Here is a 26938-nt window from a genome sequence, read left to right as displayed (position 1 = left end):
TTTACAAGCTAACTGTGCTCAATTTCAAATGAGCACCACATGGTTTGTAATACCTGCGGATTGGCATACTTTTGTCTATCAGTCATGTTTGAAATACGAGTTTGTTGTATCTTTCAAAGAGTCTCAATTCAAATGAAGGCATCAATAACAGATACAATATTAATATTAAATATAGAATAACGGAACAAATACAGAGTTGAGTTTAATTTCGTCTGCCAAGGATGAGAAGGATGTTCCTAATGATTGAGCAGAAAGCATTGCACCCGGAGACATTTGCTGGACGGACACATGTACATTTTGAAATTCATAACAAGCTGAGGCACCAGGGTGAAACCAACAGCTGTCTTCCTGCAACAAGTGACATGGACCCTCAGTCCAACCATTGGAAACCTCCAAACATTCTGGTAGCTCAGCACTGCCCTGTTTGTTCCACAAATATTTATCCTCTGTTAGATTCCGGTGCAGGAACAAAATTATTTCAAACCAAATGAAGTAAATGAACAATTGAAGCACGTGATCTTGGCAGGGCCCTGTTAAACTCCGGAACAAACATTTTCCTCTGTAATATCGCAGCCTCGGTTGAAGGGCTGTGGAGCAAAAGTAATAAGATTGTAAAAATAGTAAGGTTGAAAAAATAATACTTTCGCAAATTCGATATGAGATCAATTGCATAATTACAACACGTTCATATGGTAAAGTATATTAGGAACCCAAGTCCAAATCGTCATGTGAACCTTGTGAATTAAGACAAACCAGGCATGGATTCTGCAGAAATGACTTTTTCAAAAGGGAATTCAGCAACTTAATGAAAGGGAGGAAAAAACTGGTTCATTAAGAGAGAGAAGCAAATTGTGATTAATTAGTGTGCTCGTTTAAAAAAGGGCCTGAGATCGGATATTGGAAGGGACTCTTTTGCCATTGTTTGGGAACATGGTGCTAGGCCATTTTCTGATTACATTGTTATATCAGTCTCGCTGCAGCGTTGCTGAGAATAGCAGTTGTATTTCATTTCTCCGTAACAGAGACCCAGACTGCTGCTGCGTTACAGCGCAGTTTAGCATTCCGGAAAGGATCTCTAAAATCGTGGTAGTTTCTGTAGTGTAGTGGTTATCACATTCGCCTAACGCGCGAAAGGTCCCCGGTTCGAAACCGGGCAAAAACATTATGAAAATTTCCTCAATTATAAGTGAGAATAATTTGCAACGTTGAAGCTGACCTGCATATTCATTATGAAAACTTACTCAATATAAGTGAGGATAATTTGCATCGTTGAAGCTCGGTGAGAGCAAATGCAACATTGCAGATTCAGGTAAGCTTCAACGATGCAAATTATCCTCACTATTTAATGAGTAAGTTTTCATAATGTTTCTGCCCGGCTTCAAACCGGGAACTTTTCACGTGTTAGGCGAACATGATACTACACTACAGAAACTGCCTTTTTACTTAGTTCTGTTGAAGAGTCATACGGACTCGAAACGTTAACTGTATTCCTCTCCGCAGATGCTGCCAGACCTGCCAAGTTTTTCCAGGTATTTTTATTTTTGTTTTGGATTTCCAGCATCCGCAGTTTTTTGCTTTTATCTGCAGCAAAATCAGCACGTCTTTCGATGCAGCTTAACACAGTTACTCACCATCTCAAAGGCGTCTCATTGTAACGTGTGCTTACAAAGACAGACAAAGAGTGATCAGATTTAATTAACGCATCATTCTCAAGCCTGTTCCCAGTAAAATTCTTGGACTTTGTTTAAAAGCTAATTGCGCTCAATTTCAAATGAGCACCACATGGTTTGCATTACCTGTTGACTGACATTTTTTCGTCTATCAGTCATGCTTGAAATTAGAAGTTGGTGTATATTTCAGAGAGTCTCAATTCAAACTAAGGCATCAATAACATATAAAATATTATTAAATATAGAATAACGGAACAAATACTGAGTTTCTTTAATTTCTTCTGCCAAGGATGAGAAGGATGTTCCTAATGATTGAGCAGAAAGCATTGCACCCGGAGACATTTGCTGGACGGACACGTCTACATTTTGAAATTCAAAACAAACTGAGGGACCAGGGTGAAACCAACAGTTGTCTTCCTGCAACAAGTGACATGGACCCTCAGTCCAACCGTTGGAAACCTCCAAACACCCTGGTAGCTCAGCACTGCCCTGTTTGTTACACAAATATTTATCCTCTGTTAGATTCCGGTCCAGGAACAAAATTATTTCAAACCAAATTAAGTAAACGAGCAATTGAAGCACCCGATCTTGTCGGGCCCTGTTAAACTCCGGAACAAACATTTTCCTCTGTGATATCGCACCCTCGGTTGAAGGGGTATGGAGCAAAAGTAAAAAGATTGTAACAATAGTAAGGTTGAAAAAATAACACTTTCGCAAATTTGATATGAGATCAATTGCATAATTACATCATGTTCATCTGGTAAAGTATATTAGGAACCCAAGTCCAAATCGTGAACCTTGTGAATGAAGGCAAACCAGGCATGGATTCTGCAGAATCAATTCTCAAAAGAGAATTGAGTAATTTAATGAAAAGGAGGAGAAATGGATCATTAAGAGTGAGAAGCAAATTGTGATGAATTAGTTTTCTCGTTTAAAAAGAGGCCTGAGATCGGATGATGGAAAGGCCTCTTTTGCCATTGTATGGATACATGGTGCTAGGCCATTTTCTGATTACATTGTTACATCAGTCTCGCTGCAGCATTCCTGAGAATAGCAGTTGTATTTCATTTCTCCGCAACAGAGACCCAGATTGCTACAGCGTTACAGGGCAGTTTAGCATTCCGGACAGGATCACAAATACCGTGGTAGTTTCTGTAGTGTAGTGGTTATCACGTTCGCCTAACACGCGAAAGGTCCCCGGTTCGAAACCGAGCAGAAACATTATGAAAATTTACTCAATATAAGTGAGGATAATTTGCATCGTTGAAGCTTACCTGAATCTCCAATGTGGCCGGCAATATTGCATTTGCTCTCACCGAGGTCACAAAATGAATGCAGCAACATCAGCACGTGCTGAGATTCCATGACACACTTGAGTGGATAGATGTTCATATTTCACTGCGCTCACATACGCGCAGTTCATTTAGTCAACAAGATAAATCAGTGGGTCTTTCGATGCAGCTTAAGAAAGTTACTCCCCATGTCAAAGGTGTCTCAGTGTAATGTGTGCTCATAAAGACAGACCAAGAGGGATCAGATCTAATTAACGCATCATTCTCAAGCCTGTTCCCTGTAAAATTCTTTGATTTTGTTAAAATGTTGACTGTTGTGCTACATCTCAAATCAGACCCATATCAAATGCATTACCTGGTGACTTACATTCTTTTGTTTGCCAGTCAAGTTTGCAATGCGATGTAGTCTATTTCAGAGAGCCTCAAGTCAACCAAGGGCATTAATATCAAATACATTAATACTGAATGCTGAATAAGGTAAAAAATTGCTGAGAAAAGTTTGTTTAGTTTCTTCTGCTGATGAGAAGTGTGTCCATAATGATTGAGTAGAAAACATTGCTGCCTAAGACATTTGCTGAACCGAGCCTTATGCATTTTGAAATTCAAACAAACGGAGGCACCAGGTGGAAACCAAGAGTTGTCTTCCTGTAACAAGTGACATGACCTCTCAGCCTAACCATTGAAATCCTCCAAACATTCTGGTAGATCAGCACTTTTTCCTAAATAAATATGTATTCTGTAAGATTACCTTCCCAGAACAAATGCATTTTCAACCAAATGTACGAAACAAACTATGCCAGCCTTTGATCTTGGCAGGGCTCTGTTGAACTGTAACAACGATTTCCCACTGTGATATAACACCCTCGATTAGCGGTTTGTGGATCAAATGTAATTAGATTGTGTAAATCAACTCAGAAATAATGAGACGTTTGATCAGAAAAATAAGCACTTTTATTAATTCGATATGAATTAAATTGAAAAAGTAAATAATATTCATATGCATAGATATGTAAGAAGCATCAGTCTAAATCTTCATGGCATTGGGTGAGGGAAACAGTGTTAATTAAGGTAAACTAGGCATGGAATCTGCAGAATCTCCTTTTTCAAACGGGAATTGTGCAATTAATTGATATTCAGAATGATAACAAGTTTACTAAAAGAGGGAAGGAAACTGAGATTAATTCGTTTGCTCTTAAAAAAGCTGATCGAGACAGGGTTATGGAAGGGCCCCTTATGCCATTGAAAAGATACATGGTGCTTTGCCGTTTTATGATTACATTGTTATATGAGTCTGTCTGCAGCATTCCTGATAATATCAGCTGAATTCCATTTCTCCCAACCAAAGAACCAGTGAGCTGTTGCGTGACAGCACAGTTTAACATTCCCGATAAGCGCACTGTCGTGGTGGTTGCCCAGTGTTTCTGTAGTGTAGTGGTTTTCACGTTCGCCTCACACGCGAAAAGCCCCTGATTCGAAAACCTAGCAGAAGCATTATCCTAGCTCGCTAATCTCGAGAGAGGGAAATTTGCGCAATTCAGGTTTGTTGGTAAATATTACCTGAATCTCGCATGCTACAGGAATGGTGCTTTTGACCTTAAAATGAATGCAGCATAATCAGAAGCGCTGAAAATTCATGACTCACTGAGTAGAAATAGATCTTCGTTTTTTGACTCGGCACGCAATTTAGCAGTTCATCAGGTCAGCAACAGGATTTAGTGTGCAGATTTACATCGCTACTCACCAGCTCAAAGATGTCTCACAGTAAAGTGTGCTCATTTGGACAGGCGCAAGCTATGGTGTAATCGAACCAGAGGAAATGATCACATCTTTAAATAATCAGTCTTCAGAATAGCGTATCAGGAAAAGTGACCCAGGGAGTCTTGGAAACTGAGGCGCAGTGCAGACCAGCTGACTTCCCTCCTGTCTTCTATATGGAGGCGATGTAGGCCCCAGAAGACTTCTCTCATGGAACAAAGAGGGATCGAATATAATGAACGCATCATTCTCAAAACTGATCCCATTAAAATTCTTGCATTTTGTTTAAAAGCTGACTATGCTCAATTTCAAATGAGCACCACATGGTTTGCATTACCTGCTGACTGGCATTCTTTTGTCTATCAGTCATGTTTGAAATTCGAGGTTGTTGTATATTTCAGAGAGTCTCAATTCAAATGAAGGCATTAATAACAGATAAAATATTAATATTAAATATAGAATAAAGGAACAAATGCTGAGTTTCTTTAATTTCGTCTTCCAAGGATGAGAAGGATGTTCCTAATGATTGAGCAGAAAGCATTGCACCCGGAGACATTTGCTGGACGGACACGTCTACATTTTGAAATTCAAAACAAGCTGAGGCACCAGGGTGAAACGAACAAATGTTTTCCTGCAACAAGTGACATGGCCTCTCAGTCTTATCATTGGAAACCTCCAAACATTCTGGTAGCTCAGCACTGCCCTGTTTGTTACACAAATATTTATCCTCTGTTAGATTCCAGTCCAGGAACAAAATTATTTCAAACCAAATGAAGTAAACGAACAATTGAAACACGCGATCTTGTCGGGCCCTGTTAAACTCCGGAACAAACATTTTCCTCTGTGATATCGCACCCTCGGTTGAAGGGGTATGGAGCAAAAGTAAAAAGATTGTAACAATAATAAGGTTGAAAAAATAACACTTTCGCAAATTCGATATGAGATCAATTGCATAATTACATCATGTTCATCTGGTAAAGTATATTAGGAACCCAAGTCCAAATCGTGAACCTTGTGAATGAAGACAAACCAGGCATGGATTCTGCAGAATCAATTCTCAAAAGAGAATTGAGTAATTTAATGAAAAGGAGGAGAAATGGATCATTAAGAGTGAGAAGCAAATTGTGATGAAATAGTTTTCTCGTTTAAAAAGAGGCCTGAGATCGGATGATGGAAAGGCCTCTTTTGCCATTGTATGGATACATGGTGCTAGGCCATTTTCTGATTACATTGTTACATCAGTCTCGCTGCAGCATTCCTGAGAATAGCAGTTGTATTTCATTTCTCCGCAACAGAGACCCAGATTGCTACAGCGTTACAGGGCAGTTTAGCATTCCGGACAGGATCACAAATACCGTGGTAGTTTCTGTAGTGTAGTGGTTATCACGTTCGCCTAACACGCGAAAGGTCCCCGGTTCGAAACCGAGCAGAAACATTATGAAAACTTCCTCAATATAAGTGAGGATAATTTGCATCTTTGAAGCTTACCTGAATCTGCTATGTTGCACGCAATATTGCATTTGCTTTCACCGAGGTCACAAAATGAATGCAGCAACATCAGCACGTGATGAGATTCCATGACACACTTGAGTGGATAGATGTTCATATTTCACTGCGCTCACATATTAGCAGCTCATTTAGTCAACAAGATAAATCAATGGGTCTTTCGATGCAGATTAAGAAAGTTACTCCCCATGTCAAAGGTGTCTCAGTGTAATGTGTGTTCATAAAGACAGACAAAGCGGGATCAGATCTAATTAACGCATCATTCTCAAGCCTGTTCACTGTAAAATTCTTTGATTTTGTTGAAATGCTGACTGTTGTGCTACATCTCAAATCAGACCCATATCAAATGCATTACCTGGTGACTTACTTTCTTTTGTTTGCCAGTCAACCTTGCAATTCGATGTAGTCTATTTCAGAGAGCCTCAAGTCAACCAAGGGCATCAATATCAAATACATTAATACTGAATGTTAAATAAGGTAAAAAAATTGCTGAGAAAAGTTTGTTTAATTTCTTCTGCTGAGGAGAAGTGAGTCCATAATGATTGAGCAGAAAACATTGCTGCCTAAGACATTTGCTGAACCGAGCCTTCTGCATTTTGAAATTCAAACAAACGGAGGCACCAGGTGGAAACCAAGAGTTGTCTTCCTGTAACAAGTGACGTGACCTCTCAATCTAACCATTGGGATCCTCCAAACATTCTGGTAGATCAGCACTTTTTCCTAAACAAATATGTATTCTGTAAGATTACCTTCCCAGACCAAATGCATTTTAAACCAAATGAAAGAAACAAACTATGCCAGCCTTTGATCTTGGCAGGGCTCTGTTGAACTGTAACAATGATTTCCCTCTGTGATATAACACCCTTGATTAGCGGTTTGTGGAGCAAATGTAATTAGATTGTGTAAATCAACTCGGATATAATGAGATGTTTGATCAGAAAAATAAGCACTTTTGTCAATTCGATATGAAATCAATAGAAAAAGTAAATAATGTTCATATGCATAGCTATGTAAGAAGCACTAATATAAATCTTCATGGCATTGGGTGAGGGAAACAGTGTTAATTAAGGTAAACTAGGCATGGAATCTGCAGAATCTCCTTTTTCAAAAGGGAATTGTGCAATTAATTGATATTCAGAATAATAACAGGTTTACTAAAAGAGGGAAGGAAACTGAGATTGATTCGTTTGCTCTTAAAAAAGCTGATCGAGACAGGATTATGGAGGGGCACCTTATGCCATCGAATAGATACATGGTGCTTTTCCATTTTATGATTACATTGTTATATGAGTCTGTCTGCAGCATTCCTGATAATACCAGCTGAATTCCTTTTCTCCCAACCATATAGCCAGTGAGCTGTTGCGTAACAGCACAGTTTAACATTCCGGATAAGCTCACTGTCGTGGTGGTTGCCCAGTGTTTCTGTAGTGTAGTGGTTTTCACGTTCGCCTCACACGTGAAAAGCCCATGATTTGAAACCCTAGCAGAAGCATTATCCTAGCTCGCTAATCTCGAGAGAGAAATTTGCGTCATTCAGGTTTGTTTTAAAATATTACCTGAATCTCGCATGCTACAGGACTGGTGCTTTTGCTCTTACCTGTGCCTTAAAATGAATGCAGCATAATCAGAAGCGCTGAAATTTCATGACACACTGAGTAGAAATAAATGTTCGTTTTTTGACTTGGCATGCATTTTAACAGTTCGTCCGGTCAGCAACAGAATTTAGTGTGCAGATTTACATCGCTACTCACCAGCTCAAAGATGTCTCATAGTAAAATGTGCTCATTCGGACAGGCGCAAGCTATGGTGTAATCGAACCAGAGGAAATGATCACATCTTTAAATAATCAGTCTTCAGAATAGAGTATCAGGAAAAGTGACCCAGGGAGTCTTGGAAACTGAGGCGCAGTGCAGACCTGCTGGCTGCCCTCCTGTCTTCTACATGGAGGCGATGTAGGCCCCAGAAGGCTTCTCACGTGGAACAAAGAGGGATCAAATATAATGTACGCATCATCCTCAAAACTGATCCCATTAAAATTCTTGCATTTTGTTTAAAAGCTGACTATGCTCAATTTCAAATGAGCACCACATGGTTTGCATTACCTGCTGACTGGCATTCTTTTGTCTATCAATCATGTTTGAAATTCGAGGTTGTTATATATTTCAGAGAGTCTCAATTCAAATGAAGGCATTAATAACAGATAAAATATTAATATTAAATGTAGAATAACGGAACAAATGCTGAGTTTCTTTAATTTCGTCTTCCAAGGATGAGAAGGATGTTCCTAATGATTGAGCAGAAAGCATTGCACCCGGAGTCATTTGCTGGACGGACACATCTACATTTTGAAATTCAAAACAAGCTGAGGCACCAGGGTGAAATCAACAGTTGTTTACCTGCAACAAGTGACATGGCCTCTCAGTCCAACCATTGGAAACCTCCAAACATTCTGGTAGCTCAGCACTGCACTGTTTGTTACACAAATATTTATCCTCTGTTAGATTCCAGTCCAGGAACAAAATTATTTCAAACCAAATGAAGTAAATGAGCAATTGAAGCACCCGATCTTGTCGGGCCCTGTTAAACTCCGGAACAAACATTTTCCTCTGTGATATCGCACCCTCGGTTGAAGGGGTATGGAGCAAAAGTGAAAAGATTGTAACAATAGGAAGGTTGAAAAAATAACACTTTCGCAAATTCAATATGAGATCAATTGCATAATTACATCATGTTCATCTGGTAAAGTATATTAGGAACCCAATCCAAATCGTGAACCTTGTGAATTAAGGCAAACCAGGCATGGATTCTGCAGAAACCATTCTCAAAAGAGAATTGAGTAATTTAATGAAAGTGTGGAGAAATGGATCATTAAGAGAGAGAAGCAAATTGTGATGAATTAGTTTTCTCGTTTAAAAAGGGGCCTGAGATCGGATATTGGAAGGGACTCTTTTGCCATTGTTTGGATACATGGTGCTAGGCCATTTTCTGATGACATTGTTACATCAGTCTCGCTGCAGCGTTCCTGAGAATAGCAGTTGTATTTCATTTCTCCGCACCAGAGACCCAGACTGCTGCTGCGTTACAGCGCAGTTTAGCATTCCGGACAGGATCAATAAAACTGCTGTATTTTCTGTAGTGTAGTGGTTATCACGTTCGCCTAACACGCGAAAGGTCCCCGGTTCGAAACCGGGCAGAAACATCATGAAAATCTTCTCAATATAAGTGAGGATAATTTGCGTCGTTGAAGCTTACCTGAATCTCCTATTTGGCAGGCAATATTGCAATTGCTCTCACCGAGTTCTCAAAATGAATGCAGCAACATCAGCGTGTGCTGAGAATCCATGACACACTTGAGTGGATAGATGTTCATATTTCACTGCGCTCACATACTCGCAGTTCATTTAGTCAACAAGATAAATCAATGGGTCTTTCGATGCAGCTTAAGAAAGTTACGCCCCATGTCAAAGGTGTCTCAGTGTAATGTGTGCTCATAAAGACAGACCAAGAGGGATCAGATCTAATTAACGCATCATTCTCAAACTTGTTCCCTGTAAAATTCTTTGATTTTGTTGAAATGCTGACTGTTGTGCTACATCTCAAATCAGACCCATATCAAATGCATTACCTGGTGACTTACATTCTTTTGTTTGCCAGTCAACTTTGCAATTCGATGTAGTCTATTTCAGAGTCTTGGAAAGATAAGAAGGATAAGAAGGATGTTCCTAATGATTGAGCAGTAAGCATTGCACCCGGAGACATTTGCTCGACGGACACATGTACATTTTGAAATTCAAAACAAACTGAGGGACCAGGGTGAAACCAACAGTTGTCTCCCTGCAACAAGTGACATGGACACTCAGTCCAACCATTGGAAACCTCCAAACACCCTGGTAGCTCAGCACTGCCCTGTTTGTTACACAAATATTTATCCTCTGTTAGATTCCGGTCCAGGAACAAAATTATTTCAAACCAAATGAAGTAAACGAACAATTGAAGCATCCATCTTGTCGGGCCTTGTTAAACTCCAGGACAAACATTTTCCTCTGTGATATCGCACCCTCGGTTGAAGGGGTATGGAGCAAAAGTAAAAAGATTGTAACAATAGTAAGGTTGAAAAAATAACACTTTCGCAAATTCGATATGAGATCAATTGCATAATTACATCATGTTCATCTGGTAAAGTATATTAGGAACCCAAGTCCAAATCGTGAACCTTGTGAATGAAGGCAAACCAGGCATGGATTCTGCAGAATCAATTCTCAAAAGAGAATTGAGTAATTTAATGAAAAGGAGGAGAAATGGATCATTAAGAGTGAGAAGCAAATTGTGATGAATTAGTTTTCTCGTTTAAAAAGAGGCCTGAGATCGGATGATGGAAAGGCCTCTTTTGCCATTGTATGGATACATGGTGCTAGGCCATTTTCTGATTACATTGTTACATCAGTCTCGCTGCAGCATTCCTGAGAATAGCAGTTGTATTTCATTTCTCCGCAACAGAGACCCAGATTTCTACAGCGTTACAGGGCAGTTTAGCATTCCGGACAGGATCACAAATACCGTGGTAGTTTCTGTAGTGTAGTGGTTATCACGTTCGCCTAACACGCGAAAAGTCTCCGGTTCGAAACCGGGCAGAAACATTATGCCAATTTACTCCATATAAGTGAGGATAATTTGCATCGTTGAAGCTTATCTGAATCTCCTGTGAGGCAGGCAATATTGCATTTGATCTCACCGAGGTCACAAAATGAATGCAGCAACATCAGCACGTGCTGAGATTCCATGACACACTTGAGTGGATAGATGTTCATATTTCACTGCGCTCACATACTCGCAGTTCATTTAGTCAACAAGAGAAATCAATGGGTCTTTCGATACAGCTTAAGAAAGTTACTCGCTATGTCAAAGGTGTCACAGTGTAACGTGTGCTCAAAAAGACAGACAAAGAGGGATCAGATCTAATTAACGCATCATTCTCAAGCCTGTTCCCTGTAAAATTCTTTGATTTTGTTGAAATGCTGACTGTTGTGCTACATCTCAAATCAGACCCATATCAAATGCATTACCTGGTGACTTACTTTCTTTTGTTTGCCAGTCAACTTTGCAATTCGATGTAGTCTATTTCAGAGAGCCTCAAGTCAACCAAGGGCATTAATATCAAATACATTAATACTGAATGCTGAATAAGGTAAAAAATTGCTGAGAAAAGTTTGTTTGATTTCCTCTGCTGAGGAGCAGTGTGTTCATAATGATTGAGTAAAAAACATTGCTGCCTAAGATATTTGCTGAACCGAGCCTTCTGCATTTTGAAATTCAAACAAACGGAGGCACCAGGTGGAAACCAAGAGTTGTCTTCCTGTAACAAGTGACATGACCTCTCAGCCTAACCATTGGAAACCTCCAAACACCCTGGTAGCTCAGCACTGCCCTGTTTGTTACACAAATATTTATCCTCTGTTAGATTCCGGTCCAGGAACAAAATTATTTCAAACCAAATGAAGTAAACGAACAATTGAAGCACCCGATCTTGTCGGGCCCTGTTAAACTCCGGAACAAACATTTTCCTCTGTGATATCGCACCCTTGGTTGAAGGGGTATGGAGCAAAAGTGAAAAGATTGTAACAATAGTAAGGTTGAAAAAAATAACACTTTCGCAAATTCGATATGAGATCAATTGCATAATTACATCATGTTCATCTGGTAAAGTATATTAGGAACCCAATCCAAATCGTGAACCTTGTGAATTAAGGCAAACCAGGCATGGATTCTGCAGAATCAATTCTCAAAAGAGAATTGAGTAATTTAATGAAAGGGAGGAGAAATTGATCATTAAAGAGAGAAGCAAATTGTGCTGAATTAGTTTTCTCGTTTAAAAAGGGGCCTGAGATCGGATATTGGAAGGGACTCTTTTGCCATTGTTTGGGAACATGGTGCTAGGCCATTTAAGATTACATTGTTACATCAGCCTCGCTGCAGCGTTTCTGAGAATAGCAGTTGTATTTCATTTCTCCACAACAGAGACCCAGATTGCTGCTGCGTTACAGCGCAGTTTAGCATTCCGGACAGGATCACTAAAACCGCGGTAGTTTCTGTAGTGTAGTGGTCATCACGTTCGCCTAACACGCGAAAGGTCCCCAGTTCGAAACCGGGCAGAAACATTATGAAAACTTACTCAATATAAGTGAGGATAATTTGCATCGTTGAAGCTTACCTCAATCTCCGATGTTACAGGCAATATTGCATTTGCTCTCACCGAGGTCACAAAATGAATGCAGCAACATCAGCACGTGATGAGATTCCATGACACACTTGAGTGGATAGATGTTCATATTTCACTGCGCTCACATACTCGCAGTTCATTTAGTCAACAAGAGAAATCAATGGGTCTTTCGATGCAGCTTAAGAAAGTTATTCCCCATGTCAAAGGTGTCTCAGTGTAATGTGTGTTCATAAAGACAGACAAAGAGGGATCAGATCTAATTACGCATCATTCTCAAGCCTGTTCACTGTAAAATTCTTTGATTTTGTTGAAATGCTGACTGTTGTGCTACATCTCAAATCAGACCCATATCAAATGCATTACCTGGTGACTTACTTTCTTTTGTTTGCCAGTCAACTTTGCAATTCGATGTAGTCTATTTCAGAGAGCCTCAAGTCAACCAAGGGCATTAATATCAAATACATTAATACTGAATGCTGAATAAGGTAAAAAAAATTGCTGAGAAAAGTTTGTTTAGTTTCTTCTGCTGATGAGAAGTGTGTTCATAATGATTGAGTAGAAAACATTGCTGCCTAAGACATTTGCTGAACCGATCCTTCTGCATTTCGAAATTCAAACAAACGGAGGCACCAGGTGGAAACCAAGAGTTGTCTTCCTGTAACAAGTGACATGACCTCTCAATCTAACCATTGGAATCCTCCAAACATTCTGGTAGATCAGCACTTTTTCCTAAACAAATATGTATTCTGTTAGATTACCTTCCCAGAACAAATGCATTTTAAACCAAATGAACGAAACAAACTATGCCAGCCTTTGATCTTGGCAGGGCTCTGTTGAACTGTAACAATGATTTCCCACTGTGATATAACACCCTCGATTAGCGGTTTGTGGATCAAATGTAATTAGATTGTGTAAATCAACTCAGAAATAATGAGACGTTTGATCAGAAAAATAAAGAAGTTCGATATGAAATCAATTGAAAAAGTAAATAATGTTCATATGCATAGCTATGTAAGAAGCATGAGTCTAAATCTTCATGGCATTGGGTAAGGGAAACAGTGTTAATTAAGGTAAACTAGGCATAGAATCTGCAGAATCTCCTTTTTCAAAAGGGAATTATGCAATTAATTGATATTCAGAATAATAACAGGTTTATTAAAAGAGGGAAGGAAACTGAGATTAATTCGTTTGTTCTTAAAAAAGATGATTGAAATAGGATTATGGAAGGGCCTTTTATGCCATTTAATGGATACATGGTGCTTTGCCGTTTTATGATTACATTGTTATATGAGTCTTTCTGCAGCATTCCTGATAATACCAGCTGAATTCCATTTCACAGAAACAGAGACCTAGAATACTGCTGCATGACAGCATGGCTTAACATTCTGGATAGGCTCTGGTCAGTCGGACAGCTCCATCTTCATTCTCCCCTGATTCCATTTCGTAAAGAGTTTGTAAATATTCACAGAACTGAAGACTGGGTTTCCTGTTTTGGTTCCTCCTCCATTTTTCCACCTGCCAAATAACAACATTTTCCAAAATCTCGTCACAATGTTCCGCCTTGCACCATGTTCAGGGGTGAACACATTCAGTTTTGTGGAGAGACTATAAAGGCCGGGATCGTTTTCTTTAGAGCAAAGCAGGTTAAACTAAGTTTTCATGGTGTTGTTTAAAATTAATGGGCTGAGGAAGGAATTGGCGACAGGCGGTTTGATAGAGCAGTTAGGGAGAAACTGTTTCCACTCTCGAGGGTCAGTCACCATAGGACTGGGGTTTATGATAATTAAATAAAGACAGGTTTGCATTTATATAGCACCTTTCCCGACCAGCGGACGTCTCAAATCGCTTTCCAATCAATGAAAGACATTGTGAAGTGTCGTCATTGTTGTAATGTCGGAAACACGGCAGCCAATCACCGCTCAGCAAACTCCCACAAACAGCATCGTCATAATGAGCGGATACTGTGTCTTTGTGACGTTGATTGGGGGAATTAACATTGACCAGGAAGCGGGGAGAACTCCCCTGCTCTTCTTTCAAATAGGCTCATGGCATCTTTCACATTAGGCGCCTAAATCCCGTTCATGTCTCTTCTTTCCAGACTGAATAACAAAGGAGGGATTTCACCATGCCTGCACTGAGCCTCGGTTTCCTCGGACATTTTATCGCACCCTGGCAGTTTTTCCTCTTCCTCTGCTGAAGCCCGATACAAAGTGATGATGTAGCGTGTCTGCTATTTCCTCTGTTTCAATTACAGTATCGCTTTCGTCTGTCTTTAGGAGCACACATTACTGTTATTCATCTTTGAGACGACGAGTGAGTATGTTAACCTACAGCAATAAACAGATTAATTTATTTTGCTAACTGAATGGACAGTTAATATGTCTGTCGAGTGACAGTGGAAAGTGTTTTACAACCTTTACTGCATCGGGTGCGATAAAATGTCACTTCTGTTTTATTTGTGGGATGTTCTTTAGTATTTCGAGAAGACCAATTGTCACGTGGCCGTAATACGCAAGTGCACTTAAACGAGCATCAGAAATGAAAATGTCACATGTGCAACAAGTCGAGAACAAATGTAGGTGTCGGGTTGGAAAGTAAAAGAACGAAAGAGAAAGGCTGTGATCGGTTGCAATGCACTGGCTACAACGATGTTGGTACAAGGCAGAATATGGGTGAGAATGGGGCTGCTTTTACTGGAGCACTGTGCATAGTTCAGAGAATGGCACCTGATAAAGGATCAGTACTGATCTTGGAAACAGGGCAGCGCTGATCCACCAGGATGTGAATTCTGGAATGTGAGTGGACATTCTACCCTCTGTAAACTTGAGGTCATTCAAAACTCTGCTGCCCGTGTCTCAACTCGCAGCAAGTCCCATTCCCCTATCACCCCTGTGCTTTCTGACCTACATTGGCTCCTGGACAAGTATTATCTTTAGTTTAAAATTCTCCTGCTTGTTTTCAAATCCCTCCATGTCCTTGCCCCTCTCTTTCTCTTTAATCTCCCAAAACCCCTAAACCTTCTGCGATGTCCACACTCCTTGAGATGTGGCAGATGAACGGAAATAAGAAAACGCGGGAGAATTTATTTTCTACAATTTACCAATCATTTATTCTGGTTGAAATCGGGAATAATGAGGAAACGTAGTCGGCAGGATTCGAACCTACGTGGGCAAATCCCAATGGATTTCGAATCCATCGCCTTAACCACTCGGCCACGACTACGGTATACTTGCGTCATTCAAATAAAATAATAGGTGGCTACAGCAGAGCAGGAAGACATTCGCCTGGGCATGTTCGTGCCACCTCTCTGGAAGAGCCAATCAGCTGGTTCCACACAGGCTCCTCTTCCCCCACAGAAATTCATATTTGTATTGTCTCTCCTTGTTCTTCCCATCAAAATAAAACACCGCACACTCCACTTCAACTGAAGCTTCCCCATCTAAAGATTTCGTGACACGGCGCGAATACGATTCGAGCCCACGCCCCCAACGAAATGGTAGTTTCTAACACAGCATTTTAGACCGCTCGGCCACAACAACATAATGGACGCCTTTTACCTTACCTGATATTTCCATTGAAATATAGACAGTAAGGAAAGGAGCAGGAAGTGGCTTTCAAGCGCCTCGAACCTGCTCCGCCACTTGTTTAGATCATGGCGGATCCCCAGCCTCAACACCAATTTTCTACCCCATCCCGATATCCCTTTATTTCTTTAGAATCCACAAATCTATCCATCTTAATCTTAATGTACTCGCCTACTGAGGATCTGCAGATGTCTGGGCTACAGTACTCCAAAAATTCACAACACTTTGAGTGAAGAAATGTCTCCTCATCTCAGTCCGAAATGGCTGACACATTATCCGCAGAAAGTGAGCCCAGTTCTAGACGCTCCAGTCAGGGGGAAAACAGACTCTCACCATTAACACTGTCAAACTGTCTCAGAATTTCACACTTTGCAAAGCGGTAAAGGAGACCGAGACAGAGAGACTGTGAGGGCGAAAGCAGATATACGGAGACAAAGAGAGACAGATAGAGACAGAGTTGGCTCGACACTGAAAGGAACAGATACACTTCACCATTCCATATGATTGATAGCTTAGATTGAAAGATGGAAAAGAAGAAGAGAATAAAATACTTAAGTTTAAACAGAGCCTTTCACGAACTCAGGGCAACAGAAAGTGTTGTAGAACCGATGGAGTGCTTTTGAAGTGTAGTCAGTGTTGTAATTTAATGACACAGAGAGACAGTTCGACAAAAATGCTGATCGAGCAAATGACAAAATGTGATCTTAAGAACTACACCACAATGTAAACATTTGATTCTATGTTTCTGAACTTTTCATCATTTGTTTGATCAGATTCAGCAGGTGTAATCCTTGACAAAACAGGGACAAAGCATTCCATTTCTATAAAGTCAGCGCTCAGCCTTCCCCTTTCTAGAGTAAAGAGCTTCAGACTGTTCAACCTTTCCAGGTGAATATAACATTTGGGATTGAACTTTAATTTTCCTATTCCTTCAGAGGTATGACCGCAGTAGAAACAGTTCCTAAGGTCTGAGGGGTTTCAGTTTGGACTATTTGTATTTACAAATTCATTCTCTCGGTGTGTCCATTGCCTTAACTCCTCCACCACAAGGACTCGGTTTCTGTTTGTTTTAATATTGCTCAGTGTAAATGTCAATCATCCCCCACTTTATAACATACGGGCACTTAGGCGCTGAGCAGCCTCCATTCAAAAACAAATAGAGCCGGAATTCCCCATGTTTTAAAGTTGCTCTTTTTTGTTTGTCCGATTTTAATATGAAGCCACTCATCTAATATAAATAAAGTTTTGATTGGCAAAAGTGGGGAACTGAAGCGCATTAACACACGCACAGGAACACACACATACATATAAGACCGAGAGTGACAGAGACCCAAGGACAGTCAAACACTCAGAAAACAAAGATGTCACCAATTGGCTAAGTTTTGTTTTCACAAATCCGACAGCAAATTCCGTAAATGCTTGTAGATGAACGGCAGTAGGAAAAAAAAAACAGTGTTTGGCTGTGTTTTTTATTCCATTGAACAGATAATTAGTCCTGTATCTGTGGACGCCTGGTTAAAATCAGGAATGAGAAATGTAGTCGGCAGGATGAGACCTTGGGTGGGGACAATCCATCACCTTAGCCACTCCGCTTTCGCCTACAGACCCTGTGCGCTCACCAGTCGGGGTCATATAAAATCACATAATGATTACAGAAGAGAAGGAGGTCATTCGGCCCGTCATGTTGGCCCTTTGGAGGAGCAACTCAACTAGTTTCACAATGCCGGCCTTTTCCCAGTCGCCCTGTAATTTATATTCACATTTCCTCTCCTCGGGATTCCGACCAATCGGAAACACCGCTCACTTTCCTGCTATAAATTTTAGCAGCCTCCCCTCCGCCGGAAGCGATTTGCACGAAGTCCCCAAAATGATCATCTGGTAGTGGTGGGATTCGAACCCACGTCTCGTTAGAGACTGGAACTTAAGTCCAGCGCCTTAGACCGCTCGGCCACACTACCACGGCGCGTGCAGCCAGTCATCGTCATGACTGGTATCGGCACTGAGTGAGAACTGAAGAAATCAGACCAGGAGTCTGCCAAAAGGCCCCTCGAGCTTGCTCAGCTACTTCATAAAATCGCGGAGGATCCTGGGCCTCAACATCAATTTCCCAGCCGATCACTATAGACCTTGATTCCTTTGCTGTACCTCGTCTTTGTGGCATAAATGGTGAGTGTGTTCCGTTATTAACTGAAAACTTGGTGGTTTGACATCACCCGGCAATGACAAAAGTCTCTTCCTCACCCTCCTCCCTTCCTACTTCCGGATTGTGCGCTTTGATCTGATGAAAATATTCCCCAAACTTTGTTAGCCATCTGTTGTCCAGTATGTTCTCACACAAACAGGCGTTTAAATATTAATTTCAAACACAATGAGAATAAAAATAGTTCAACTGCGTCCATGCATCCAATTCATGAGAAATATAGGACTCAAAGCTGCGAATAGAAATTCATTCTCTGTATATATTAAGAGAACTGGAGCACACCATTGCACCGTGTGAAGTTCCATTTAATTTGTGGATGTTATACAACTGGTATCAAAATAACTGGTATTAAAATAATCTCAGAATCAATATAAAAAAACGGCACAAAAAGGGAAACAGTTACAATAATAATGCAATCAACACAATAAAAACATATTAATCTGTCGTAATGACAATCCAGAGATATTCGCGAATATTTTCATTTAGAGTCGATATTTCACAGACAGAATTCCACCTGGAGTCGCTCAAGGGCTCCACCTTTGACCAAGCTTACAGAGCAGACAGTTCAGCAGTGTCACTGGTCAGAGCTGTGCCATGAAACTAACAGATCTTTTCATTATGTTATTGTGGTCTATTGTAAAGTAGGCTTATGGTGGTGAGTGTATGGTTCTGTCTGTGTGATTTAGTTGAATTAGGGCCAGATAGACTGCAAGCTTCAAATTATCAAAATAAATTAGGGGCAAAAGGTATTTTAAAGCTATTGAGTAAACATGGATGAGGTCTTAGCACATATAGTGTGAAGGAAATTCGCATTTTTAGATAAGTGAAGGAAGGTAAGAAAGGCCAAGTAGTGTGTTTATTTTCCCAAAGGTACTGACCATATTAACAACATGAAAAATTTTTGTATCATGGGAAAAGTAAATTTCCAAAAACACAAAGAACAATGGAGTTTACAGATTAAAGAGGGAGAAACATATATGAAGAGGAATGGAAGGCTATGTTGGGGGGCCATGTAAGATCTAATAGGACCGTGCAAAACAACCTTGGGGAAGCCTCCAGCCACTTTAGCAGACGCCTGCTGTCACCTGTAACCAAAGGTGGAGGATAGCCTTTGGAATTCCACTGTCGAGTAGGCGCTGTGGTAAATTTGCTTGCTTGCTATTTAAATTTTAAAGCTATTTTGGACTGCTGTCCTAAAGAGGGTGTATAGTTGGGAGTGAGGTTAATTAGGGATTTTGGGATTTGTTATAGTATTAAGTAACTGTAATCTTATGCATGTGCTTGAAATCATTCCTTTTGTCAATAAATGTTTTAATTTAGTTTTAAAATCTCTAAAGATGTTAGTGGACTCATTACTTCTGAATTCAGTGCACAAATCTTCTCGTAATGAATACAAATTGTAAAACCGGTGTGATAGCGTGGCCAAGTTTCCTTTGTGGATTTGGTCCGCCTGGCCGACGTCATCTGCTAGGACAGCTCGGCTGGGGATTAAAGGAAACTTTCCTCTGTCATGACATTGCATCGCACATGATGCTACATTTATAACCAACGTCATAAACTGACTCTGTTATGGAACAGAAGATTAAATAGTGGACTCTCGGAATCATTGCATTTCATGGTCCAATGAGCGATCAGGTTGACTGATTGTCCTGAAAAGAACTGACGTCATTTTTCTATTCAATTAACCGCAGATCTGAGCAAGGTGCGACGTCACACAAACATGGCTGACCCCAATTGGCCCTGCAGTGGATGACGCCACAATGCTTCGGACCGTGGTTGGTTATTAACCGCATTGATTCAGGTGCGGGAGATCATGGGCTGTCTCCAGTCTCTGCTGAGCGGTGAAGTTTGAGCCGCCTGTGATCCTAACTCAGGACTGTGACCTCTTGGCATCTTAAAGGTGCCGTGCGTCCACTGAGACTGTCCGAGACTGGGGAAAGGACCGAGAAATTGGGAAGCGCAACGGTGGAGGTTAATTATAAATGCAGCATAGAGGGGAGAGATGTCCTGAACAGTCGAGTGGTAGAGAGTGGGAGAGAGACTGGGACAGAGAAACAGATTAAGCACTAACACTACCCTTTCTTAAATATCATTCCGAACCCATCAGGTGGGCCAGCAATTTTTCCCTCCCTTAATCTTACAATGTTCATCAACAAGCGCCTGAACTCCAGGATTTTAAAGGAAAAACGGCTCTGCATCGGAAGGAAAATGTTGGAAGATATTGGGGTCTGACCAGATATCTGTGTTGATATTCTCATGACGGGGTGGGGGGAGCGGGGGTATGAAGGGGTCTCTGAGGAGATGCAGCGAAATCCCTGTGGTGATATTCAGTGAGTTCAGGAGGATGGTCACACAGGGAATGGAGCAGGGAGAGAGGATCCCTGAGGTGATGGTCAGTGAGTTCAGGAGGATGGTATCAGAGGGAATGGAGCAGGGAGAGTGGGTCCCCGGGGTGATGGTCAGTGAGTTCAGGAGGATGGTATCAGAGGGAATGGAGCAGGGAGAGTGGGTCCCCGGGGTGATGGTCAGTGAGTTCAGGAGGATGGTATCAGAGGGAATGGAGCAGGGAGAGAGGATTCCTGGGGTGATGTTCTGTGAGTTCAGTTGTTTGTTGCATCAGGCAGGCCGCAGGGCCTGGGAATTTCCACGATTGTGCTACCTGGTGTTCCTATTAAACCCCAAACTGTGGTAATAACTTGCAGGATTACTGCTTGAAAATCAGATCGGCCCCAGCCTCTCGGAATCATCCCTGGTTTTGCACCAAATGTTCTGTGTGCGGTATATATGTATTCCTTGTTATTCATTTATGCGATGTGGGAGTGGCTGTCTGGGTCAGCATTTATTTCCCATCCCTAATTGTCTTGAGAAGATGGACTGTGACGTCTCTGCCTTGTGAGTGTTTAATTGGACAAGGGACAGAGAGTCCAGGCGAATACTCTGGGGGCTTGGGTTCAAATCCCAACATGGCAGCTGCTGGCATGTGAATTCAATTAATAAAATCTGGGATTGGAAACTGGACTCAGTAATGGTGACCATGGCAACTATCACCGATTGTCGTAAAAACCCAACTGCTTCACTACCGTCCTTTAGTGAAGGGAATCTGCCACCTTTACCCAGCCTGGCCGACATGTGATTCCAGGTTTTTTTTTGTAAAAATATACTTTATTCATAAAATATCTTCAATCACATTCCAAACCATTTCAAAAACAACATTACAAGGGTACAATCCAGGTTACACTTTTACAAGATGTATCACCAGGTGCATCAGTACAAACAATATTACAATCATTTACAGCCTTTCATTTTGATCTGTACAGCCCGAGGGGCTCTAAACAGTTCCCAGTCTCTCGGTGCGCTGTGGTAGAAAGGTCTTAGACAGCGACCCTTCCCCATTGCGCCTTTGCGGCAGCTGCCCCAAGCTTTAGTGCGTCCCTCAGCACGTAGTCCTGGACTTTGGATTGTGCCAGTCCGCAACAATCGGTCGGGGACAACTCTTTGTGCTGGAAGACCAACAAGTTTCGGGCAGACCAAAGCGCGTCTTTCACCGAGTTGATGATCCTCCAGCTGCAGTCGATGTTTGTCTCGGTGTGTGTCCCTGGGAACAGCCCGTAGAGCACAGAGTCCTGTGTCACAGAACTGCTCGGGATGAACCTCGACAGCAACCACTGCATCTCTCTCCAGACTTTCTTTGCAAAGGCACAATCCACAAGGAGGTGAACAACGGCCTCTTCCCCACCACAGCCACCTCGAGGGCAACGTGCAGAGGGGGTGAGCCTCCTGGCGTGTAGGAAGGATCTGACGGGGAGGGCCTTTCTCACCACCAGCCAAGCTACGTCTTGGTGCTTGTTGGAAAGTTCTGGCGATGAGGCATTCTGCCAAATGACTTTGACAGTCTGCTCGGGGAACCATCCCACAGGGTCCACCCTCTCCTTTTCCCTCAGGGCCTCTAGGACGTTACGTGCTGACCACTGCCTGATGGACTTGTGGTCAAAGGTGTTTTTCTGCATCAATTTTTCCACCAGGGACAGGTGGTACGGCACGGTCCAACTACTTGGAGCGTTCCGCGGCAGCGTGGCCAGACCCATCCTTCGCAACACCGGGGACAGGTAGAACCTCAGCACGTAGTGACACTTGGTGTTTGCGTACTGAGGGTCTACGCACCGCTTGATGCAGCCACACACAAAGGTGGCCATCAGTATGAGGGCGATGTTGGGCACGTTTTTTCCCCCTTTATCTAGAGGCTTGTACATCGCGTCCCTGCGGACACGATCCATTTTCGACCTCCAAATAAAGCGGAAGATGGCTCGAGTGATCGCCATCGCGCAGGAGTCTGGAATGGGCCAGACCTGCGCCACGTACAGCAACAGCGAGAGTACCTCACACCTGATGACCAGGTTCTTTCCCGCAATGGAGAGGGAGCGTCGCTCCCACATGCCCAGTTTCCTTTTCACCATAGCCACTCGCTCCTTCCAGTTTCTAACGCATGCCCCGGTCCCTCCGAACCATATCCCCAGCACCTTCAGGCCGTCAGCCCTGACAGTGAAGGGGACAAAGGATCGGTCAGCCCAGTTCCCAAAGAACATGGCCTCGCTCTTCCCACGATTTACCTTGGCTCCCGAGGCCAGTTCGAACTGGTCGCAGATGTGCATCAGTCTGCGCACCGACAGCGGATCCGAGCAGAAAACGGCGACGTCGTCCATGTACAGGGAGGCTTTTACCTGAGTGCCTCCACTGCCTGGGATCGTCACTCCTTCTATGCCCGGATCCTTCCTGATGGACTCGGCAAAGGGTTCTATGCAGCACACGAAAAGGACAGGCGAGAGAGGACAGCCCTGCCTGACTCCAGATTTAATCGGAAAGCTATCTGTTTCCCACCCATTGATTGAGACTGCGCTACTGATGTTAGTGTAGAGCAGTTGGATCCAATTTCGAATTCCCTCCCCAAACCCCATTTTGGAGAGCACATCCCCCATGTAGGTGTGCGATATTCTGTCAAAGGCCTTCTCCTGATCCAAGCTGATGAGGCAGGTATCCACACCCCTGTCCTATACATAGGCAATCGTATCCCTGAGCAGCGCCAGGCTGTCAGAGATCTTCCTGCCTGGCACAGAGCAGGTCTGGTCAGGGTGAATCACCAATTCCAGAGCGGATTTGACCCGGTTGGCGATGACCTTGGACAGAATCTTATAGTCCACATTCAACAGTGAAATGCGTCGCCAATTTCTAATTTCCTCCCTTTCCCCCTTGTGCTTGTAGATGAGGGTGATGATGCCTTTCCTCATGGATTCTGACATACTACCGGCCAGGAGCATACTCTCGTACACTCCTAGCAGGTCTGGGCCGATCAAGTCCCACAGAGCCGAATACAACTCCGCCGGCAAGCCGTCGCTTCCGGGGGTTTTACTCTTCTCGAAGGACTCGAGGGCCTTAGTCAGTTCATCAGGAGTTAGCGGTTTGTCCAGGATCTCCCGCGTACTGTGGTCTAAGACCTCCGTGATAGAGGACAGGAAGGACTGGGAGGCCGTGCTGTCCGTGGGCTTCACGTCATACAATCCGGCATAAAAGGATTTGCTGATCCTCAGAATGTCGGACCGTGATGACTTTACTGAGCCGTCTTCTTCCTTCAGGCTGCTGATCACAGAGCGCTCTCTGTGTACCTTTTGGAAGAAGAAACGTGAGCACGTCTCATCCTGCTCCACGGAGCGGACTCTGGAACGGAAGATGATCTTGGAGGCCTCCGAGGCAAAGTGCGAGGCTTGCTGGCCCTTCACCTCTTGGAGCTCCTCCTTGACATCGACCCCCGACATGTGATTCCAGGTTCACAGCAATGTGACTTCACTGCCCTCTGAAATGGCCTCGGAAGCCGGGCTGTTCGGGGCAGCCTTGCCAGTGACACCCACATTTAATTAAAGGATAAAGAGAAAAAAAACTTTTATTCTCTATCTAACCCCTGCTGCACAGACCCTGGGAGTGCTTGATGGGACAGTGTAAAGGAAGCGTTCTTTCTTCACGTACTGCCCTGCATCGGCCTCTGATGAAGCAGAGTCCTGCTGTTTACAATTAGCTGACAGTCCAGGATATGACTGGGGCTCAGCAGGTCTGGCAGCATCGGCGGAGAAGAATAAAGTTGACGTTTCGAGTCCTCATGACCCTTCAACAGAACATGAGGACTCGAAACGTCAACTTTATTCTTCTCCGCCGATGCTGCCAGACCTGCTGAGTTTTTCCAGGTAATTCTGTTTTTGTTTTGGATTTCCAGCATCCGCAGTTTTTTTGTTTTTATGACTGAGGCTCCCCTCGCTCTGAGGGAAAGGTGTATTAACACCAATGAGACGCTGGGTGGCGCAGTGACTCTTTCACTGACGGGTCTTCGATTCAAACACATCCCAGACAGGACTGGTGAAAAATACCTGTCTGGAATTCGGGGCGGTGGTGAGGGTGGGTGGGGGGTTGGGGGTGGGTGGGGGGGGGGGGGTTGGTGGAGAGGGGGAAACCGTGTAATAGGGATAGTGGAGTGGTGTCGATGGGCCTTGGAGAAAGGATTTCGTCAGAACCATAGTTCGTTTCACATTAATGATTTATTAACAATTTCAGAGAACATTTTACAGAACAGTTTATTTTAAAGTTAACTGAAGTGAATATGAGCGTCACATTCAGAACAGAACACATTCCCTCTGAGCTGACAACTGTATGTACAACAGTAACAGACACCAGAGAGAGAAAACAGGAGCTCAACGTAAAGGGAAGGGGATAATTGTGAATGAGGAATGAGAAAAGTTATTTATTTATACGGGGAATTCAGACTACAGGGAAATTATAAGCTACAATTAGAATACAGCGATAGTTATCTCGAAAATTTCAAACAGGAAACCAGAAATACCATCCATGATTGTCTCAGTTACAAACTCGGAAACAAACTGAAGGTATTTCATTTTTAGAGTCACCAAGAGGACACATTTTAAATTCGGAATACAAAGATTTCATTAAAGAGCTGATGAAAATCTACGGTGCCCAAAATTCAACCGATCACTTGGTCTGTAAAATAGGATAAAATAATGAAACAGATGTTTAAGATCTGGGACATTTATATTAGAGTTCTAATCAATGAAACATTGAGAAGTTTTTCAAACTGCTTCTGTCAGTTTGAAGTGTGACTGTTTAAACTGTGCTGTCAGGCAGCAGCTCTCTGGCTCTTTGTTTGGGGGAAATGGAATTCAGCTGCTTTAATTTGGAATGCTGCAGGCAGACTCATATAACAATGTCATCATAAAATGGCATAACACCATGTATCCATACCATGGCCCTTCCAACATCCTGTCTGTCAGCTTTTTAAAAGTGCAAACGAATTAATCTCAGTTTCCTTCTCTCTTTTAATAAACCTGTTATTTTTCTGAATATCAGTTAATTGCACAATTCCCTTCGGAAGAAGGAGTTTCTGCAAATTCCATGCCCAGTTTGCCTTAATTAACACTGTTCCCCTCACCCAATGCCATGAAGATTTAGACTTGTGTTCCTTTACATAGCAATGCATATGAACATTATTTACATATCTCTTGATTTCATGTCGAATTGACGAAAGTGCTCATTTTTCTGATCAAACGCATCATTATTTCTGAGGTATTTACACAATTACATTTGCTCCACAACACGTTAATCGAGGGAAATAATTTATATGCTTAGACAGAGCCCTGCCAAGGTCACATGTTGAAATAGTTCGTTCTGTTCGTTTGGTTTGAAATAACTTTGTCCTGGGAATGAAATCTTTACAGAATACATATTTGTTTAGGAAAAAGGGCAGTGTTGATCTACCAAAATGCTTGGAGGATTCCAATGGTTAGGCTGAGAGGTCATGACTCTTGTTCCAGGAAGACAACTGTTGGTTTCCACCTGGTGCCTCAGTTTGTTTTGAGTGTCATAATGCAGAAGGCTCGGTCCAGCAAATGTCTCAGGCAGCAATGCTTTCTGCTCAATCATTAGGAGCACCCTTCTCCTCCTCAGAAGATGAAATTCAAAAAACTTTACTCAGCAGCATTTTTTACGTTATTCAAAACTCAGTATTAATATATTTTTTGGTATTGACGCCCTCGGTTGACTTGAAGCTCTGTGGAATATAAAACAAAATTAAATTGCAAACGTGACTGGCAAACAAATGAATGCCAGACACCAGGTAATGCACTTGATATGGGTCTGATTTGAGATTTAGCACAACAGTCAGCATTTCAACAAAATCAAATAATTTTACAGGGAACAGCTTTGAGAATGATGCGTTAAATATAATTGATCCCTCTTTGCCTGTCTTTATGAGCACACTTTGCTTTGAGACATCTTTGACATGGTGAGTCACTGTGTTTATCTGCATCGAAAGACCCATTCATTTCTGTTGTTGACTGAACGAGCGGCTCACATGTGGGACGATGGAAATACGAACTTGTATTTCCACTCAAGTGTGTCATGAAAATCTCAGCAAATCTGATGGTGCTGCATTCATTTTATGACCTCGGTGAAAGCAAACGCAATATGGCAGATGGAGGTAATCTTCAACGATGCAAATCATCGTTCTCACTATATAATGAATAAGCTTTAATAATGCTTCTGCCCGGTTTTGGGCTAGGAACCTCTCGCGTGTTAGGCGAACATGATAACCAGTACACTACAGAAACTGCCGTGGTAGCAGTAAGCTTGTCTGCAATGTTAAATTGCGCTGTAATGCAGAA

The 26938-nt window shown here is 42.3% G+C and overlaps 1 protein-coding gene, 1 long non-coding RNA gene and 8 other non-coding genes across 10 annotated transcripts in view; 8 read left to right on the top strand and 2 right to left on the bottom strand.

Annotated features, from left to right (window-relative positions):
• The window catches only part of LOC144697374 (uncharacterized), a 232790-nt gene that overhangs the window by 135683 nt on the left and 70169 nt on the right, over positions 1 to 26938 (top strand). The window lies entirely within an intron of this gene.
• The window catches only part of LOC144697384 (uncharacterized), a 49912-nt gene that overhangs the window by 13527 nt on the left and 9447 nt on the right, over positions 1 to 26938 (top strand). The window lies entirely within an intron of this gene.
• On the top strand, positions 1090 to 1162 carry trnav-aac (transfer RNA valine (anticodon AAC)). The gene has a single exon. It is a non-coding gene; the product is annotated as a tRNA-Val (tRNA).
• On the top strand, positions 2819 to 2891 carry trnav-aac (transfer RNA valine (anticodon AAC)). Its single transcript has one exon. It is a non-coding gene; the product is annotated as a tRNA-Val (tRNA).
• trnav-aac (transfer RNA valine (anticodon AAC)) lies at positions 6080 to 6152 on the top strand. The gene has a single exon. It is a non-coding gene; the product is annotated as a tRNA-Val (tRNA).
• Positions 9350 to 9422, top strand: trnav-aac (transfer RNA valine (anticodon AAC)). The gene has a single exon. It is a non-coding gene; the product is annotated as a tRNA-Val (tRNA).
• On the top strand, positions 10788 to 10860 carry trnav-aac (transfer RNA valine (anticodon AAC)). The gene has a single exon. It is a non-coding gene; the product is annotated as a tRNA-Val (tRNA).
• trnav-aac (transfer RNA valine (anticodon AAC)) lies at positions 12306 to 12378 on the top strand. Its single transcript has one exon. It is a non-coding gene; the product is annotated as a tRNA-Val (tRNA).
• trnas-cga (transfer RNA serine (anticodon CGA)) lies at positions 15581 to 15662 on the bottom strand. Its single transcript has one exon. It is a non-coding gene; the product is annotated as a tRNA-Ser (tRNA).
• trnal-uaa (transfer RNA leucine (anticodon UAA)) lies at positions 17901 to 17982 on the bottom strand. The gene has a single exon. It is a non-coding gene; the product is annotated as a tRNA-Leu (tRNA).

This window comes from Cetorhinus maximus, chromosome 23, assembly GCF_964194155.1.
Source record: "Cetorhinus maximus chromosome 23, sCetMax3.hap1.1, whole genome shotgun sequence".
Lineage (NCBI taxonomy): Eukaryota > Metazoa > Chordata > Chondrichthyes > Lamniformes > Cetorhinidae > Cetorhinus > Cetorhinus maximus.
The sequence above is the reverse complement of the archived record's forward strand: the minus strand, read 5'-3'. Positions and strand labels throughout refer to the sequence as shown.